The sequence below is a fragment of the Vidua macroura genome, chromosome 17, assembly GCF_024509145.1.
Source record: "Vidua macroura isolate BioBank_ID:100142 chromosome 17, ASM2450914v1, whole genome shotgun sequence".
Classification (NCBI taxonomy): Eukaryota; Metazoa; Chordata; class Aves; order Passeriformes; family Viduidae; genus Vidua; species Vidua macroura.
In genome coordinates this window covers 3,343,155-3,363,147 of record NC_071587.1, presented here as the reverse complement: position 1 = coordinate 3,363,147, position 19,993 = coordinate 3,343,155, and the positions used below count along the sequence as shown (strand labels likewise).

At 38.8% G+C, this 19,993-nt stretch overlaps 1 protein-coding gene across 6 annotated transcripts in view; it reads left to right on the top strand.

Annotated features, from left to right (window-relative positions):
- ITCH (itchy E3 ubiquitin protein ligase) overlaps positions 1-19,993 on the top strand; it is a 97,348-nt gene that overhangs the window by 38,356 nt on the left and 38,999 nt on the right. The gene's annotated exons all lie outside the window — the stretch shown is intronic.

Sequence of the window (19,993 nt, the reverse complement as noted above, 5' to 3'; positions counted from 1 at the left end):
CTGTGTTTTCAGGTGGATACTCACCACGTGTAACATTTCTAATTCCATTTGAGTGCTCATCACCTAAAGATACAGAGGAAAACTTAGGATCCACGGGCAGTAATCCTGCATGTAATTGGCACATTCCACTTTGTGCATGTTAAATTGAGTTTACCAGTAAGATTTTAGAATATCTTTTTTTTGCTTTATACCAATAAGGCATTTTGTGAATATTAAAAAGAACAATTTCCAGAGCAACTCTGCATTTATTAGACATTTGCCTGAAACAAATTGAGTTCAGGTCAATGAAAAAGCTGTCGTGAGGCAGCGGTGTTCTCATTGTTCTTCTGTGCACCCATTGAATCGGGGTGTTTAACTCCTGTTCTGAAATCTGGTTTGGGCAGGTGGATTTGCTCTGTGTGGAGACCTGTTGACATTGCTGGTGGTTTATTTGATATTCTCCATGATTTAAAGGTTTTAAACATAGCCCTGTGAGGTGTGGTGTATCATGACTTTTTTCTGCTTTACCTTCCTTTTCACTCATCGTGAGGCTCTCTGAACTACAAGATTTAAGGCACTAGTGAGAGTTTCAGTTACTAAAGAAAAAAATAACATTTAAGCAACATCTTGCTTTTACATCTGTGATGTGAACAGAATAATACCATCCTGAGGGGGATATTAGAGGTGAAAATATTTTGAGACTAATGCCTGTTCATTTCAAGGCTGGAAGCTGCCCAGTGCACTGTGTTTGAGTGGAGAAGACACCAACGAAATGAAATTCATAGTTAATACGGGTGGCTGATGTGGGAGGTGGGAGAGGAGGGGACTTATAGACAGTAATAATAGGGATGAGATTTATTCTAAGAGAGTCTGTGTCACAGCTGGGATTTCTTTGCTTTTTTGGAATTTCACTTCCTGTTTTAAAAAGAGTAAACTCTATACTTCAAATTCTATATTTCTGTCTTCATTACTTCTAATCTCACACACAGTAATGCAAACTAGATAAAGTGTCTGAACAGAATTTAGAAGAAAATTGTCAGATCTCCTCACATGGTTCAGATTCAAGGTTTGTATCTGTAAGAATGTTTTGCTCATTAAGGTGGTTATAACCCTAGGGGCCTGTTCTTTTGCTCCACTATGTGCGTTCCATTTTGATGTACCACATGATGTATGGCCAGGGAAGCCATGAAGGGTGGATATATGGCATAGTGTGTTCACAATAAATGACTCTCCTTGCATAGAATATTTTGTCAGGCTGTGCAAAGTATGCCTGTTTTGTTTTTAAAAAATACACAGTTTCACAGTTATCAGGCACCCTAGGCTTTTTTTCCTGAAGATTTCCTGGATTAAACAGATCAGTGAATGTCAGTTTATGACTAGAATTGACACAAAGATGGGGAAGGACTGTGAGACAGGACTGTGAGAAGGGGGGCCCACTCCTCCAGTATCCAGCTGCAGGGAGGATAATTCCTGATCTGCACTGCCCGATAGCTGCAGCAGCTCCACTGCTGATGCGTGTGGGTGGCGCAGTTACCTCTGGTTCATTTACAAGTTTTGGTTTAGGAGCCAGTCCTGCACTTCTTCACCAACCTGTGGGCCTCCAGTTGTATCCCAGCAGTAAGGCAAGTCCCTTGAAATTAAAGGATACCGTCAGTGTTTGTTGTTAGAAGATGATCTTGTTCTTTTGTTTTTATTTAATGTGCAATTGTCAGTTTTTCACACAGAAGATCTAGGATGTAAAGACTGAAACTTTTGTTTAAGGAATTTACTTATTACTTTAGTTGGAAGAATTAAGATTTCTGACATCTGCTTTATCTTTTCATAAAGGTCAAAGGAGTCTTAGGGCAGCCTCAGAAAACCCAAGTTTAATGGAAGTGTTGAGAATATTGGAATAGTGATACAGTTCTAGGCCACCTTTCTCCTATAGTTTCTGTTTTACTTTACAGAGAGGCATGAGCTGGAATGTAGCAAGCAGACAGTTTTTGCAGGGTTGAGGTGGCTTTGTTGTCCACCCATGGCTGTTTGATGTTGCCATTTGGTCACTTGTAAAAAATTCCTAGGAAGCAGGTAATGGACTTCCGTTGAAATTAGAGAGCATGAAGACGACTCCTCTGGAACGAAAAGTTTTGCTTGTGGCAGCTTGCAATTTTGGAAAAGACAATGACCCATAGCAGACTTTCAGATACCTCAGGGCTGACTTAAATAATCTCAATACTTTCTCCCCTCCCTGAAATTATAATTTTCATTGCATCTTTTGGATTTACTTTAGTAATAAATAATTTAGCTTGGAAAAATGCAATGTTTATTTTCAGCTGACACTGAATTTTGCACACAGCAATATTGCTTAATTTTGTTCCAAGAAACTGGCTTTGCACTTCTACTTTCTTTGATTCTACTGTTTAAGAGTACTCAGAGAAGCAGCTTATTTTTCTTAGGGGGCAGTGCATGTGTAGTCATACCTTACCTGTCAGAATTTCAGTGTGTTACCTACAGCAGTTCTTGTTCCCACAGCTGAGTCAATCAACAGGAACTGTCTTACACCATCTACTTTGCTGAAACAGGTGCAAGCAGCAAGCGACAAAGAGCTTTCTTTTTCAAGAGATTTCAAGTCATCAGCACATTTCAGATATGTGGTTGTTGCTGGTAGTAGGGAATGATTCATCATTTCTTTGATGAGCCTTGCCAGGATGAATTGCAGAGCTGTGCAGTCTGTTCCGATTTCGTTTATTGCTTAGGTACCTACACTGATGATCTGTTTAGCAAGTTTTTATAGGCAGTATCTCCTGAAAGCTCCACTGGTCTTGTTATCTGTGTTCTTGGGAGCAAAGGAGTGGAGGTGTATCTGGGGCTCTCTTCATTGCTGTACCCACAGAGGGAGGTAATTTTGTGCTCATTAAACCTTCACTGCTGCTGTTGGACACTTAAAACAAGGTGCATTGTGTACTGGACAGTCCTGCACAGAACACCCTGAAAAATCATGTTAAAGTCCATGTAGACACCAGCATTGCACTTTCGAAAATTGTATCTGCTCCATTTGAGGCTTCCAGGTGAGATGATCAGGGTTGTCATTTTGCTGGTAGACAACAGTCTTTCCAGAAGCTACTTTTAAAAACATTACAGTTGTACAATTTACAACCATATAAACATGTACAACAACTGTTAATGGCTGCTGAAGTTGTCATTCTTAGTAATGACTACAGGTAATTGGGTAATTGAATGGTCAAGCTTTCTGGTTTTTTTTAATTCCCCAGAGTTAAAAGCTTTTTGCAGGTTTGTTTAGGTGTGTGTATGAACCATTGATAATGAAATGTAGCTCTGAGAAAGGAATGGGGAAGTAATGTGAAGCAAGCACTGAGCTGTAAATAAGAAGTAAAACTAATGGCCGGAGATTATGAAATCCTCTGTTAATAACTGAATGTGTAACTGCGTCTGAGGGACTTGTTCCAGAGCTGCAAGTAGGTGGTGAAACAGAAGGTGGTGGCCTCATATTTTGTTTTACTGTGCTATTTTACAGCAGAGGAAAAGTTTCTTAGTGACACTTTGATGTGCTTAGGCCGGAGCAGCAGGCCTCAGCCAGAGTTGACTTAAAAGATGAACCCTGGGCATTATGTGACTAACACCATCAGTATTATTTAGCTAAAAATAAATGACACAGATGCTTATGCTAGCTCTCTATAACCTTATGTAGTTATCTGCAAGAAATGTATCATTTTAAGAAACTTTCCCAACTGACATGAATAGAAGTTTGTTTGTAGGGTATTTTAGGGGAAAACCCTCCCAGCCAAGGCCTGGGCTCTGGCCAAGCTCTGGCCCCTGCTGGTCGGGAAGTGTGCCATCAGATCCTGGAGTTTCTGTGCTAAAAATATCATCAGATCACTTTGACTTGCTGACTTGGGCCTGTAAAAGCTGGACCCATTTTCCGGGAGTTTGGAGACCTCACCTGTGGGTGAGTGCACCACGTGGGATTTTCCCAATTGCCAGGAAGGGTTCTTCAGGTCATCACTGCAAAACGGGGCTCCCCAGTGACTGGGCTCTGGATGATGGTGGAGTATTTAGGCAATTGGTGATGTATCTTTCTCAGTCACTATCTTTTCTCTCATATAGCAATTATTAGGTGCATTACCTTGCTTTTTTTTGCTTGTTGCTAAAGCCAAGCGTGTAATTTTATTGAATGTACTATTTTACTTGTGTGTTACCTTAATATTAATGGTCAAATAAGACCATTCTTTCCATTGGTGTCCTTTAAATCGCCCCCATCAATTGGCAGAACACACTTTGAAAGTAATGCCTTTGTAGTACTTCTAAAAATAGCTGTAATACAAACACCATGGATTTTTGTCCAATGACAAGTCACAAAATAATGTGTCAAATTAGTTGAAGTTCAGGTGGTTCTCTTAACATATCCAGTGATACCAGTCTTTTATCTCTTCCAATAAGCATCAAAATAAGTTCTGCAGTTTCTGAAATTTGCTCATGAAGGTTGACTATTTCCACCTTTTTAATTGGAAAATAACTTAAAGCAGTAGTGTGAGCTGTGATGCTCTGTGGGTATGTCTGTGCTAGGGACGGTAAATGGGAAATGAGGGATAGTCAGTGGATATGTGAAAATCATCAGGCTAAAGTGGTAGAAGAGCACATTGATGGGAAAGGCAGCTATGATATGCTGTGCATCTATATTATACCTCCAAAATCAAATTACCTGTGTAGACATTGTGAAGATTTTTGACAGCATCATTTTTGTTTAGTTTTAGAATCCTAAGTGAAACTTCAGTGCCAGTCTTTCTCACTGAGGTTTGGACTAATTTATAAAGACACTTAGGAGAAGCTTTTAGAAACTGTTAGAGGATCCTTTAAGTGACTCTCCAGACTAATTTTGTCCCAGATGGGATATTTTTTAGGTAAAAGAGAGTAATTAGTTTGATTGAAAGTACCAGGACAGTGGCTTTAAAGAAGCATGGGAGAGATATGGAGCAGCATGCAGGTAACTGTCCAGATTTGCTTGGGTAAATAATAGCCATATATGTTAATATGAAGGAAATATATGAAAGCATCAACGAATTATGGTATCTTTTTGAATAAACAGAGTATCACCCATGATATTCAATGACTTTCTCATCTCTGATGTTGTTTTTATAATGATGGGATACCACAGGTACCAAGGCAGTGATATGTGAATTTTTTAAGAGATTTCTTATTGGGCCAAAAGAAAATGAAAATAAACCAGGGAATTAGTGTGCATATGAAGTGTACAGTAACAGCTTTATGTTGGGACAGTTGAACCAGCTGACTTCTGCATGTTTTTCCGTTTCGTGTAACCTGATTGTCATTAATTGGAGCTGGCTAACACTTGGGTCTGTGTAGTGCTGGACATGTAGGAAATTTATTCAAGCTGTATTGCTGTCTTCATTATAATACACAGCAGCAATAAGGGAAATGGAAGTAGTTGTTAAAAGTGAGAAGAAATACCTGGTGCAGACTTGTGCATTGGATTTAGTGTAAGACGTAGGAAAAGCTGTAGAAAAGAAAATCTTGATAAACATTACTGAACCTGAAGAAAGTGCAATGCTGATTTAGGCAATCTGTGCCTTTCTATTGAAACTAGTAAAACTTAAGCTATATTAATAACTGAGCACTGAAAGGGATCCTTAGTTTGGAGAAAAAAAAATAGCCTATATGACCAGATTGATAGATGTCTCTTTAGAGGAGGAATCTGCTACAGGACAGAGACTCAAAAAGAACAAGAAGAACAGGACAGGTACAACAGGAATTACTGAGGTTGTTTTAGGGAACTCAAAGACTCACAGAATCCCTGAAGTTGGAGGAGGTTTCTGGACATGGTCTGATCCAAATTCATCTTCTTAGAGCAAGGCTAGTTAGAGTGGTCAGTAATGTGTTCAGTCAGGTTTGGAATGGCTCTGAGAATGGTCATTTAACCTCTCTTGACAAGTTCTCTGCTCTTCAGCTACCCCACAGAAAAATAAATAACTCCATCCCCTGTTTTCAAGTTGAATTTCCTGTATTTTAATTTGTGCCTGCTGGCTATTGTCCCATTCCTGAGTACTGCTAGGGAGAGTCTGCCTTCAGCCTTTTAACCCTTCAAGTATTTATGCACACTGATGAGATCCTCCTGGTCGTTCTCTTTTCTAGACTTAACAATCTCAACTTTCTCAGCCTCTTTCCAATCACTTTATTGTCTCTGTAGCCCTTTGCTGGTGTCACATCAGTCCATCTATGTCACTCTTGATTTGGGGAGCCTAAAGAGTGGGGAACCTAATTCCAGAATTAGAATGAAAGAGAACGATCACCTTTCTCATGCTGCTAGTGATGCTTTTTCCTAATCCAGGATGCTGGCAACCCTTTTATTTGTTGTTACTGTGAGGAAGCATTGCTAGTTCATGTACAGCAGCACTAGTGTCTTCTGCAGAGTTGTTTTCTGTCCAGCTGCCCCCTAGCCTTTACTGGTGCATGGGTTTATCCCTCCCCATGTACAGAACTTTGCACTTCCCCTTGTGGAATTTTTGTTCCATCAGCATATTTGCTGAGGGTGAGCTGGGTCCAGGTCATAAAAGGGGAACTTGAACAGTGCTGCTCAAGTCTGTACCCCTGGGCTACAGCACTAATGCCTGGGTTCTAACTGGGCAGTGCACTTCTGATCCCAGCCCCAGGAACCTTGCCCTTCATCCAGGCTTGCAGTCTACCCCCTAGTCCTGCCTGGCCACTGCTTCATCCCCTTGTGTGAGGATGTTGTAGGTCATGGTGTTGTCCTAGCTACCAAGTCATCTTCTCAAGGAAAGCTGTCAGGTCTGTCAGACATTATTTCCCCTTTATATAGCCATGCTGACTAATACAAATCACTTTGTTGTCCACATTATGTTTGGAAATGGCTCCTACAAGAATTTGCTCCCCGAGCTCCCTGGGGTTGAGATGCCACTGATCAGTCTGTAGTTTCTTGGATCGTCCTTCTTGCTCTTTCAAAGAAAGGAGTGTCATTTGTTTTTTTCAGTACCAGGAGTGTGGATAGTCACTCACAGGAGTTGGACTTTTCACTTCACTGTGGCACAGAGTAGGCTTCACTGATTTTCTCTAATGCATAGAACAAACAGGAAAAGAAACATCAGTTTTTCAGCATCTTTCTAGATGCTTAATACTTCTGGAAATTTATACTCCTTGTGATAAAAAACCATTTGTCCTTACACAGATAGTGGTACTCAGTGACTGCTCCTCCTTCCATTTGAAACAAGCACTTCTGTGGTCTGGCTCATCACTTAGGCCTCAGGGAGACAATCTGTTACCCTGTTTGATGACACAAATATGTTGTGCTTTATGACAGACTTTTTCTTTTTACCTACAGCATTCATCATTCATATTAAATAGACATATACGCTAATTGTAATCTTAATCTATTTGGCTAAAAATACTCTATTTTTTCTCACACCAGAGCACGGTAGTTTAAACTTCCTAATAGTTTTGTAGAAGCAATTTTCTAGCCTTGATGTTGCACAGAAGGGAAAAAGCACACCCACTGTCCCACTGATGGAGAGTGAGAAACTTTGGGATTTCCTTTTTATAATTTTATAAAGGAAAATATTCTGAAAAAGAATCTCCTCTGAAACTGTCAGAATGGAATGAAAGTTGGCAGTCTAGAAACAAAGTGGCCCAGCAAGGTCACACGTGAAAATACTCTTGTCCATGTGCAGGGAATTAAAGAAGGAGAACAGAAGTAATGCAAAAAGAGTGAACTTGAGTCAGTGAATGTGAGAGACCTGTGGAGGTTTTCCTCATGGCTAGAATGCATAGTAGAGAGAACAGGAAAAGAAACAATCTTCATTAGTGGTTTAATTGTTTTAATTTGGACAAGGAGTGCACTTTGGAAATTAATCCACTGAATGTTCTCACAGACTGCACTTGATTTGACTTGTGAAATCAGCTTGGATCAAGGAAGCTGAGTTGCTTTTGGATGAAACTAAACTGGAAGCTGTGGTCCTGCTCGTGTTGGACTGTGGGATCCCAGTGGAGCTGGTCCAAACTAAAACTCCAAGAACATATCCCATGTGGGTTTCAGGTCTGCAGACCTTCCTGCTTGGTCCCATTCCTGTTGTACTACACTGCTTGTGGGTGTGGGCACAGCAAATCCTCATGGGGTAGTTCAGAGACCATTACTGGAAAGGGCTGTGCTGTTGTGAAAGGGGCTGCAGCAAAACAGAGACAATTTTACAGCAGGGAGAGACAGGTTGACTACAGTAATTCTGAAAGATGTGGGCGCAGAGTTTTTAGGAAGATTAAAGTACAGGAGGTGAAAATGGGTCTGTAAGAAAATCGGAATCTGTTTTGGCAAGTAATTCCTGAAGTGAAGCTTAGAAGCCAAGTGACAATGCAGTTAGCTGGTATAGGCTGTAGTAGTCTTATTCTTAAATGCAGGTTTTATTTTAGTTTTTTCTGAATGTGTACTATATGAACAAGTTTTAAAAATGCAGCAGCAGTGAAAGTCTTCAAGAAGAAACAAACCAAAAAACCCCACCTAAATTGAGAATAAGTGAAGCATTTATATGGATTGTTACTAATAAAAGGTGTGGGGAAATACACATCCTAAGGTGTTAAAGGAGTAGCTGAAAAACTGAGCAGGTGAATCCTTCCAAAGGAGTTAGCTTGGAAACTGTTCTCAGTCTTTCAATTGAAAGCCATCTGAAATTAATGTACAAGCATACAGAGAAAAAATTATTGCACTTTGAAGAATTAAATCATGTAACAAAATAAATCTTGTCATATACAATGTTTGGTTTGTTTGTTTTAACTGTTAGATTTTTCCTGTGGTTTTAGTGAAGCTCTTTGATTTGTGGTCCGAAGTTTTGACAGAAGTTAGCAATCTTGACTGTGAGAAATCTCTTACCATACTCTTGCCAATATCAAGAGGAATAAAATTTCTAAGGAATGCATCTTTTTGTAATTTCATATTTAATGTGTTTTAGTTTCTGTGGTAGGTTTCAGCAGCAGTGTGGCAGGGAGATGTGAAAGGCTGGCATGTTAAGGATGGAAGGCATTATACACATTTCTGCCCTAGTAAAATAGCATGTGTTTGTGTAAAGCCTCAGAGCCACTCACTTTGTTGTCATTGTATCTGAAAAAATGAATATCTATTAAGATGTCTTTATTATAACTTGTATTTTGCTCCTAGTTGAGTGTAGTGAACATTTCTACAAGACAATTGAACAGCTTGGGTTCTGATGTTCTTTGTTTTGGAGAATGTTGGACAGAATGACCCCCAGAGGCCCTTTCCAGCCCAAATTATTGTTTGTTTCTATTAAAAAAAAATAAAAGGAAGAAATTAAAAGCAATTCCTAGAAATGTGTTCTTGTTTTAAAATATCCTCGTATACTCTTTTAGTAACCCATTTTCATTTATGTTATTTTCAGATCATTCTTAGATCATGTTTTGCTTAAGTGCACAACATAGGGAAGAGCAGAAATACATGGAAAGGGTCTGAGAGGTAAAGATATAAATGTAGCTTGGCACTTGTTTAGAGTGTTTTCAGAAATCTCCAAGAGTTAAACCAAGCATACTTTTCTCATTCTCAGTGCAAATTTTCACAAGATTAGGTACCCTGACTTCAAAGTCAGTGCCTATTCTGTGTATTTTGTCTCCTTGTCCATAATTTTCTGGATGCTTCACAACAATCAAAATTTTTGGGTTTTTTCTGGTGTCTTTTAATCTTCTCACATTTTGTTCATGTGTTGCATGTTTCATGGTTTTAATCCATCAATGCCTTTGTTTTAAATACATAACTGTTAGTTTGTATTTTTCTGTACAGCTTCTACTGACTTTTTACATTGCAGGAAAACTGTTGAAATACTTCTTAGAGGCAGTCATCAGTTAATAGATTATAAGTAAGAAAATTGCCTAAAGGAGGGGAAATAATGTAAAATTTTGACTTCGTGTTTTTCCTTTGAGTGATCACATTAAGATTATTTCATTGCCCTAATCAAGAATTAATTTGATAACATGAATAAGTAGCTTATAGCTTGTGGATTTATGTGGCTATCTCTTCTCACTACTGTGTCATGCAGCTGAAGCAGTGATAAGCAGAGGCCTCCAGATAAATTCTTTCCTTCCCCTTCCCATAGCAACAGTCAGGAAGGGACTTTACCCAAAGTTCTTCAGAAGAGTCCTTTGCATGCTGTCATGGTAAGGTCTAAAATAACCTGTTTTGAGCAGCACCATGAATATTTGACTGAGATGCGCAAGCTTGGGATTTTTGCTTTGTAGGAGCCTCTCTGCCTCTGAGCCAGCTGAAGCTAAACATGGCTGTAGGGCTAAATAAGCTTTTACAGGGCAGATGGAACAAAACATTATTGTTTTGGGTAACTGTTTTGTTAACTACCTCGTGGTATTTCTCTTGAGTGCTTCTTTGGGCTCAGACTGGTCCTTTCTGATAAAATGTGAGTTGAGTTGGGCAATCTGATCTCTGAATTACAAAACAGATGTATTTCTGCAGTCAGGGTGGGATGTTACTTGGGTGAGCCATAACTGAGGTTGTGTGGTGTAGGATATTGTGTTTATCAAGCAGCTGCACTTTATAGAAAGCACTAAATGTTCTTAGATACCTGGTCAGGTTAGTGTCAGAGCAGTTTAACAGTCACTGCTTGGAAGTGTCTGGCCACACTGTGTGCTTTTCCCTGGAGAAAAGTCTCTTCAAGGTTACCACTGAAAAAATACTGTTTATACTTTCTATGTACTTTCTTTATAGAAACCTCAAATTTTAACAGTTGTGGTTTTTTTAAAGTGAAATACAAAATGTTTTATTGCCTGATATGGAAATACATGCTGTTGATTACATTGCTTCAGTCTGTCTTATTCTCTGAGGAACGACAGCCCTAAAGTTACAGCACAGAATATTTCTTCCTTTCTTCTTCTAACCTGTTTCCTCAAAAGTACATATAGGACATGGTTCATAGTGCAAGGCAGTGGAAGAATTAAGAGGGGAAGCTGTAATTAATTTCTACAAGATATAAGAGTTCTGATTGCTAGAACTTGATGCCTTTTCATAACAATCTAACAGTCCTAGTAACAGGAATATTTAAGGTCAGAGGGATTTTGGAGATGCTAAAAGGGCATTTCCCTGTGGAAGAAGAGTATTGCTCATTCTGAGGAGTTGTTTCACTGTATAGTCAAATCATTCCCAATTCTAGGACTTTCACCTTTAAAGGGCATAAACTCCCTGCTCGCAATACTGTCAACCTGGTGGGTTTCAGATTGTGGGTTTAATTTGTGTTTTGCAAGCTGAACTTCATTTAAACTATTCTGTAAGAAATGGGATGGTCAGAGCAGATCAATGGGGTGGGATAACCATGGCTGGCTGCCAGGTGTTCACTCTGCCTCCTCAACCAAATATGATTAGATGTGTTTGACAAGTAAAACTGTTGTGTGCTCACACCTTTAGGGGTGTCCCTTGAGAAAAGGCAGCCAGCAGTGAATTAAAACTCTTGACCTTCCAGAAAAGGGTGCCTATAGGAAAGAGTTTTGCCCATCAGGAACTAGATAAAAGAACACAGACCCCTATAAATGAGCTTTTACTTTGTCTGTTGCCAGCCCATGATAACACCTGGGAACTCTCATCTGTAAAGGAGCAGGCTTGAATATCTGGTTTCTTGAATGAAAAGCAATTTGTCTTGTTGTGCAGGTAGCAAGGTAACTACTTACCTTTCCACTCCACAGATTGTAACTTTGTTCTGGTCATGAATTCCCACTGGTAAATCTTTCTGAAACCTCATCACAGAAGCATTAGAATGAAACAGTTCTGAGTCAGTGCAGTATTGTGTTGAAAGGATGCGATTACCAAAGATTTTTTTGCAAACAATTTTAAAGGCCAAAATTAATTTCTAAAAGCAGTGGTTTGTAAAATGCAAGAGTTAATCCAGTTAATGTCCAATTAATTTACAGGTAAATCCAGTAATTCAAAAATCTCTTTGAGTTTGTGGTAGTTACTTACAACTATTCCAGTTTCACTGCCTTTCCTCTGTCATCTTAATACTAGTTTAATTCTCTGTACTGGGGGTTACCATGCGTGCCAGGTTTCATAGATGTTTTCCAATGGCAGCATTTAAGAACCAGCCATTTTAAGTATTGCTGTATTTTGAAGATTACAGCAGTGAACCAGTTTTAGCTTAGTGGTTTGCATATATGAATTGTTGTCCTCATGGATTATACCATGAGAAGGAAATGGCTGAAACAAAAATAGACCATCTCTTTGTTTTTACAAACGGCTTTAATTATCCTGTGCAGCTCTCTGCATTGGCTGCTCTTGCCAGGCTTTTGGAAATGAAGCAAAAGGCATATGATGTTCATGTACATTTTTCTTTTTTTTCCCTTCTTTGAGCATTTCTTAAAAGTTAGTAAAAGCTAACATCCTCCTAATTAGGAAGGAAATCCATTGGGAAGTTAGGTCTGAGTTAGTGGCAATGCCAGTTTTATCCCTTTTGTCCTGCCTGCCACAGTTTTAGTCTAAGAACAGCTTGTGGTTGGGGAATTTCTGATGTACTATTGAAAGTGTGAAAAAATGTCAAATTATGCTTGTCTTTCTTGGATTTTTTTATATTGTAGTTCTGTTTCTTTACGCATCTTTTCCCCATGCTTTTATTCAGAATGAAATGACACATGTGTGTAGAAAAAAAGTAGTGTGAACGATTTCTGCTGAGGTGCAGGTTTTACAAGCAGGCTTCTTGTTGCAGAGAAATGCTAATGACTGAGTTCCCTATAATTTTGCTGTAAGTCTCCAGTTTGGGAGGCCTGAAGACAGTTTAGTTTGGACTGCAAGCAGTGTTGGAAGCATTTTTCTCCTCAGGCTGAAGTTGATAGACCAGTTTTTCTAACCTGTGCCATTTGCACAAGGAACACTACCTGGTGATCCCAAGTATTCAGGGAAAAGTTAGAGTATCACTGGGTGTCTGGCTGCAGCATTTCCAGAGTTGTTCTACTTTCATTGGGCAATGTCTTTGCTTTGGTAGCAGGATGAATGTTTTTCAACATTTCCAACTTAAAAACTTCAGATTCAGAAGAGTTTCCCATGCTCAGTTCTCTCTTGCAGTGGTAGGTATTTAGGAACAAGGAATCAGCACTGAGGATTACTGTTGCTTAAATAATAGTTTCTAGAAAAGGTGTTTAAGGTTGATAGTATGTCATTTCTTACTGTTTGCTGCTGTAATTTAAGATCTGTTTGTGACAATCATTTTTTGATGCTATTCTTGTATATCAATATGGTGTCACACTCGTCATTCGTGTTGCACTGAGGTCACAGGAAGTTAGTAAAACAAATCTCAGTATGAGACTTCACAGAGTAAAGAGTATCCCTCTCTTTACTACAGAGAATGTGGTATTTGTCTTTAAAGTCTCACATTACTTATACCTTCTCACACATTTCATTAACTCATCCTCTCACTTGTGTGCTCTCAGACACCAGAACATTTCCATGTGTTGAGGTGGGATAGCCAGTGTCTCTTTCATGCTTTGCGGAGGATGGAACTAATGGTGTCTGTCACTGTTTATTGTGCTTAAGGTTCCTGTTGGTGATAACAAACTACTTCACATATGCTTATTTTATATCCTCTGGGACTCAAGAGTTGTTTTTTGCTAGTCCTTTGCTCCAGAATCTGGCTTACTTCGGCTTCCATAAATCTTCAGTGGAGGCTAGTGCTGCTTGTTTTTTTCCTTATTTGGAATATCCATCTCTTTAAAGTTACAGTCTGTTTTCCTGTTGGGCTGACAGGAAATGGAATGACATATGTGATGTGACATAACCCTGTTGGCACTCTCCTCTTTGAAGCACAGGCTGTTTTGCTGGTCAGACATCTGTGCTGGAGTCTTATCAGAGTGAAGGCATCCTGGCCTTGACACAAAGACTCCTGTTTTATTCTTGCAAGAAGTGCCCTTTGTTACCAATCAAAGCCATTTTAACTCTTGTTTAGCTGATTTGTGCACATTTTCATCCCTATTTTGTTCATCTCAGTTTAGCATCTTCATTACATTCTCTATAAGGTATGTTTGCTCATAGCAGTAAAAGATTCAATAGAAGAGTTCAGAATGGCAGCTCTAGAGAACAGATTCAGATAATCTCACTTGTAGAATTAGACCTGTCGATTTAGAGTAGATGTAACTTCTGATTCTTGATATACCACTGTCCTTGGAAAGGGTGCAGAAATGATCATCTGTAAGGAGCTGTAACAAGAAAGTGATTCCTGTGTTGAGCCAGGAGTACAGTAGATCATATATATTGTATAGATGGATCAGGTATGAAAAAAAAATACAATTTTAAGACAGGATAGTAGATGAAGCTTCTACTTCAGCATCGAGGATTTCTCATTAGTAAGTCTACTGTAGGGCCAGGACAGAAGTGGGGCACCTCTTTTTCATTTGTTTTGTGGTTTATATATCTTGCTTGTTCCTCCTTGCAGCCTCTGAAGGTCATGTCACTTGGTTTGCTTCCCAAACATTAAATTGTATTAAATTGATTAAATTGTATTCTCCACAACCATATTTTTAATCTCTGTTTTGAATTGGCTCCAGTCTTATCTTTAAGTTCGGATCTCTCTTGTTTCTCTTAGAGCAGCTGTGTGACATTGGCTTGTACCTGGATCACCTGAGCATGGAGGCTGCAGGAAGCTGTGCCTGTGCTGGCTCTGATGGCAGGGGAGACAGGACCACACAGCTCAGTAATCCAACCCACAGCCTGTTTTCAGACCCATCATGTATCTGACATTTGTACAAAAAACAATTCGGGCATTTTAAATTCCAGAAGTTGTATTCTGGCACAGACTGCTTGGATTTTCCAGACTTCTTGGTGAATGGATGTAGTGCTGCTCACAGAGTAATGGCCAAAGGGAGCCAAGCTGCATTCTGTGTTAAACCTCTCTGATCCGTTCCTTATATAAATATCCCGTGATGCAAACCTCATAATTGCTTCCCTTCCAACATGTTCTCAACACTCTTATAATCTGTGTCTATTCTTTTCTCCCTAGTTGATTACTCAGCAGTTTCTTCCTTTCTGTCTTTTGACTTGTTTGAGCAAACCTGACCACGTCCTTAAAACTTATTTTAGGGGGAAAAAAATGTGTAAACCACTAAAACCAGCTTTGTCAAACCACATTTTACTTTAAAGATGAAACTTGAACAGTTAAAGTAACTGCAAATTTGCTAAGCAAGTAAGTTGCCAAACTCCCTGTCTCTGTCTGGACTCACTGTGTAGTTATAGGTAACATTAAAGAGAAAAACCTTTTCCACAGTATGCATGCCTTCAGTTAAAGAGAGGCTTCAGTGTTTGGGGGGAAGGAGAGGAAGCACGTCTATAATTTCTCACACACAAAAAAGTGCATGTATTTATCATGTACCTGTTGATAAAAGGGACATGTTACATTTTACATGCAGTTTTTTGAACAAAATTTTATGTTATGTATTTATGTATATTTTATGGGTTTTTTTTTCCAAAAGTCTGTATTCCTGTTACATAGTGAGGTTCTCAAAACCATTTTTAAAATTACTGAGTATGTTAAAATAATTTTTTTTTCATTATGCAGGTTTTTTTCTCCATTATTGAAATTGCAAATGCACTTTGAATAGGAACACCTGCAAAGAGCCAGCTTCGCCTATTCTTAAAATTAATTACTAAATATAAGACTTAAAGCAGCCAACAATGTGCAATTATTTCAGTGTTTTTTAAATTATAAAGAGCATGTGCCAACATATTTCCAAAGCTATGCATATATAATACAGTCACAGGGTTTCCTTCCAAATAAATACAAAACAAAATTACCTTCTTCAGTAAGCTGATTCCTTATCAGCTAAATTCCAGTGCTGAATAAAGTCACTTCAATAAAGTTAAATTGGTGTGGCACTGAAGGTCTCTCAATCCATTGATAGCATTTTTTCCTGCCTATACTCTCTGATTTTTGTGGGTTGAGGAGCTCCTGCCCAGCTCTTCCCTTGCTTTGGTTTAACCAGGAAGCACTAAAAAGGGTGGGGATAAAAGCAGCTTTCTCATGATTTCTTAGAGAAGTAACTGAGATCCTCCTTTGCTGCCTTCCTTTTTCCCAGTGTAGCATTTGGGTTGAACTCTCCTCTTTCTTTTACCCCTTGCACTGTAAACTGTGGTGGAAATTTGTTGTCGTGGATGAAGGTACACCAGCAGCCCTGGGTCAGGCCAAGGGGGAGGCTGCTGGGAAAGCACTGCAGGTGGGATTCAGAGAACAGGACCAAAAGGATGCGTGGTCTGAATTTCCTGCTGTGAGGCAGATTTATTTTAAGCAGTGTTTGTTCAAACCTGCCTGAGTACCAACAGTGGTGCATGCAATTATGAAGCTGAGTATAATTTATCTAATAATTTACATATTATGGTAGGATGTTACAGAACCAAACCTCCCTTGGAGCAGGTATGCAGCCACTGAGGAAGTTTAGACAACTATTTCAATGGTTTATTTTTAGTTGCAAGAAGATACTCTGTCTCTATTCTGTCTTTTTATATGCCAAACAGTTTGTCTTGTTCATTTCTGAGAAAATCATACTTATCTATTATGCTCTGAACATCCATTACAGTGCCCCAGTCGTTCTGTCACAGCTCTCAAACCTTTCAGCTAATGTTCCTAAGTTTCAGATTCTGCCAGTTTCTTGGAAGTGAATTGCAACATCTGGGAGAAAAATGGCAATAGGAGTTTGCTATAATTTCAAACAAAACAAAACTAGAACAACAAAACACCAACCAACCAAAAAAAAAAAAAAAAAAAAAAAAAAAAAACGCAAAACCCAGCCCAAACCACACAAAATCCCTAAATATCCATGAAGATGTGTTTGATTTTCTACTGCAGAAAAAAACCTGAATATGCATTCTCAGCTTTGAAATGACAATTTCAACTTGTGAAAGTGCTTGTATTGAATTTATAAAGATATTTGCTTTTCACATTCCTATCATAATATATATTTCTATTATAATAAAACTGGATGGAAGTACTTTAAGAATGATTGAGGAGTGTTTTTTTTTTAATTTTGTGATTAGGCTTACAAGTAGCCCTAGGCCAATTCCGAGTTGAAATGGTCTGCAGCTTTTAATAGAGTAGTTTTTTACCCACAAACAAAATCTGTTTGGTGTATTTGTTACATAAATAAAGAGGAGTAAAATGTTAAAAATTAAGTGTAAATAGACAATAGCTGAATATGTGACTGATGGCATTACTGCCTTTTGTACTCTCTTTTGCTTCTTTCTAAGTCTAGCTCATTAATCACTGCAGATTCTTCTTTGGCTAATCAGTATATTTTAGCTTAGTTTCCTAACAGAATTAGGTGTTCATAATTCTACCTGCTCTCTTCCCATTTTCCTGAGTGTCTCACTACACACTTTCTAAATTACTAATCCATTCCAGCTAAAAAATGATGGAGGTAGAGAAGTTGATGAAATTTCTATGAGTTGTGAAAAATCCAGATAAACTATATACATATATGGCAGGAAAGGGACTTAAATTAGTGCCCAGCTGAGAGAAAAGCTGCAGTGTGTTTTCTGTGATTATTCCTTGCTGGAAGCTTGGCATGGAACCAGCTATTCTGCTTGTGGAGTGTGAAAAATGCATATTATATTTGCAAATGTTAAAATGAATACTATATATGTTATGTTGGAAAGTTATGCTGAATTAATCTCTTTTAAATAGTGCTGTATTAATATCTTCTAAGTAGTGTAGTAAATACAGTTTTTAGGCTATAGCATAATATTTATAATATAGAAACTATGTGATGCAAGATACTTTTTGTAACTAGCTCAAGGAATGGATAAGATAATAAAGAAATTCTTCGCATAGAGATAACAGCAACAAGACACCAAGATTCCAAGAGAATAATTATTGCCACCTTACTGGGACAACACAGACTTCAATGGACCAAGGTGATTGATGTACAAGATGAGGGGGGGGAAGTAGGCATTATGCAGAAACACCCTTAGTTTTGAAAGGAATGTTTGAATCATGTATGGGATATATGAATATGCAATAGACTATTGCTTTTATGGGTTAATCCTTTGTTAGCAAAACGTGCTTTTGTGGCAGAGCAAAAGCTCCCAGACATCCATAATTCTTTGCTTTTTATTGTCCTAACTTTGATTGTCCAAATTCTTATTGTCCTAATTTTTATTACTGTTTTCATTACTATTAAACATCTAAACAAGTGAATGGCATTTTTCACATGGAGTCTTTCTAGCAGGCACTTAGGCAGAGTTGAAAAGGCACTGTAGTCAAGGTATTGGAAAACATGGAAAAAGATGTAGGGATGTTGACATGCAGGGCAGAGGTAAATTGTTGCTTCCTTCTCCTTCCTCTGGGACTCTGCTTTTCCTGGTTAATTAATGGAGCTTGCCATAGGTGCACAGCCTCTAGATTCTAGCAAGACTACAATAAAATAATTCTTTTCAGTTTTATTGTTCAAAAATAATTAGAAACTTTCTAGCAGCTGAGAGAACTAAGCGATGTGTAGTACAGTTTCTTTTTTTAGAAGTTTTGGCAGGCAGTGTATTCCTGGAATTATCCTTAAGCTGGTTGTTGGTGAAGACCATGTCTCCCATCATAGACATTTATACATCCACATGTGTTAACTCAGCAGGTGACTGCAGGACACTCATTTCAGATGTGGTTAAGCTGCTAGATTTCTTCTGCATATTCTCAATGAAAATGATCAAATGTTACTAAAATAATTTTAATGAGTGTATTTGCTGGGTTAGAAATGGAAGTTGGATTTAACACGTGTCATATGGTATAAATGCTTAGTGTGGGAGTTCAGTAAAGAGTGATCCCCTTCAGGGATCCCAGGTGTATTCTGTATAGTATTATTTCTCCAGGTGGGAACTGGAAGCTCTTTTGTAAATCCAAACTCCTTCAGACTATGCAGTGTGTCTGTGCTGATCTAGATGTAATCTGATTGCTTTCATACAGTATAAAAGATATTCAGGGAGGTTGGTACAACCAGTCACAGGAGCAGAATTAAGAATTGCCTTCTAAATAATTTAAATTTAGGCTACTTTTAAAATACGTTAAAATCTTTCTTCACTCTAACATTTAAATTTGTGTGATTCACATCTGAAATTTAATAGCAGCATTGATCTCTACAAATAACACCAAATACTATTTGAGCAAGCCATTAGTATCTTTTTTGGTGGTGTCACATTTTTCAGTAGGAAATACTGACATCAGCAAGCTGCAGGTTGCAAGAATTACTCATTTCAGAACTTTCAAACACCTGTGGGATTACGATTTCTGCAGTCAGTGTCACAGACATTTGCTTCAAATCACAGCCTCCAAAAAGAAAGTTGCCATATCGAGACCTGATCTCCTTGTACAAATTCTGGTTTCCTTGGTGTGGCTGAACATGTTTGGGGTTAGATAAACTGCTTGTGGTGTTATCAACTGTAAGTTCATAAATGGAGTCTTTTGACCTCATGATGCAGATAGCAGCAGCCTAAGCTAACACTTTCCTTTCCTTGTTGGAAGTAATGGGTGCAGAAAAGTGCTTGAGAGCTGGCATGGATGTTTGCTCTGCATTGTGATCCTGTCTGGTGGCTGCCCAAAGCAGAGCATCTCTGGGGTCTCAGGGCTGAAGAGCGGCTCCCTGGCCACAGCAGCTGAGCCCCACAAGAGGGGGGCACCCAGAGAGGTGCATGAATGGTTTGCAGTAGGTTCTGAGCAGGGAGATGGTGTGGAAGTGGCACAAAGGAGGGAACGTGGCATGACAGGGATGCAGCAAGTGCTCTGGAAGTTGTATCCAGCAGGCTGTTCATTTTGTAGTGCAGTTCAGTTGGTAAGAGATGCTGAGGTGAAATGTGTTTTAAAAATTAATAGGTGACAGGGGTATTCTGGGTATTTCCAGAGTGATGACTGTGTTTAATGTAATAGTACACTATTTAATTTCTCTGGAAGCTCTATGATGCACATTTTCCACTTTGTCTGCTCCCCCAAAACCAAATGCTGCAAGGAGGAACCTGTGCTGCGTTGGGCTGGGAGGA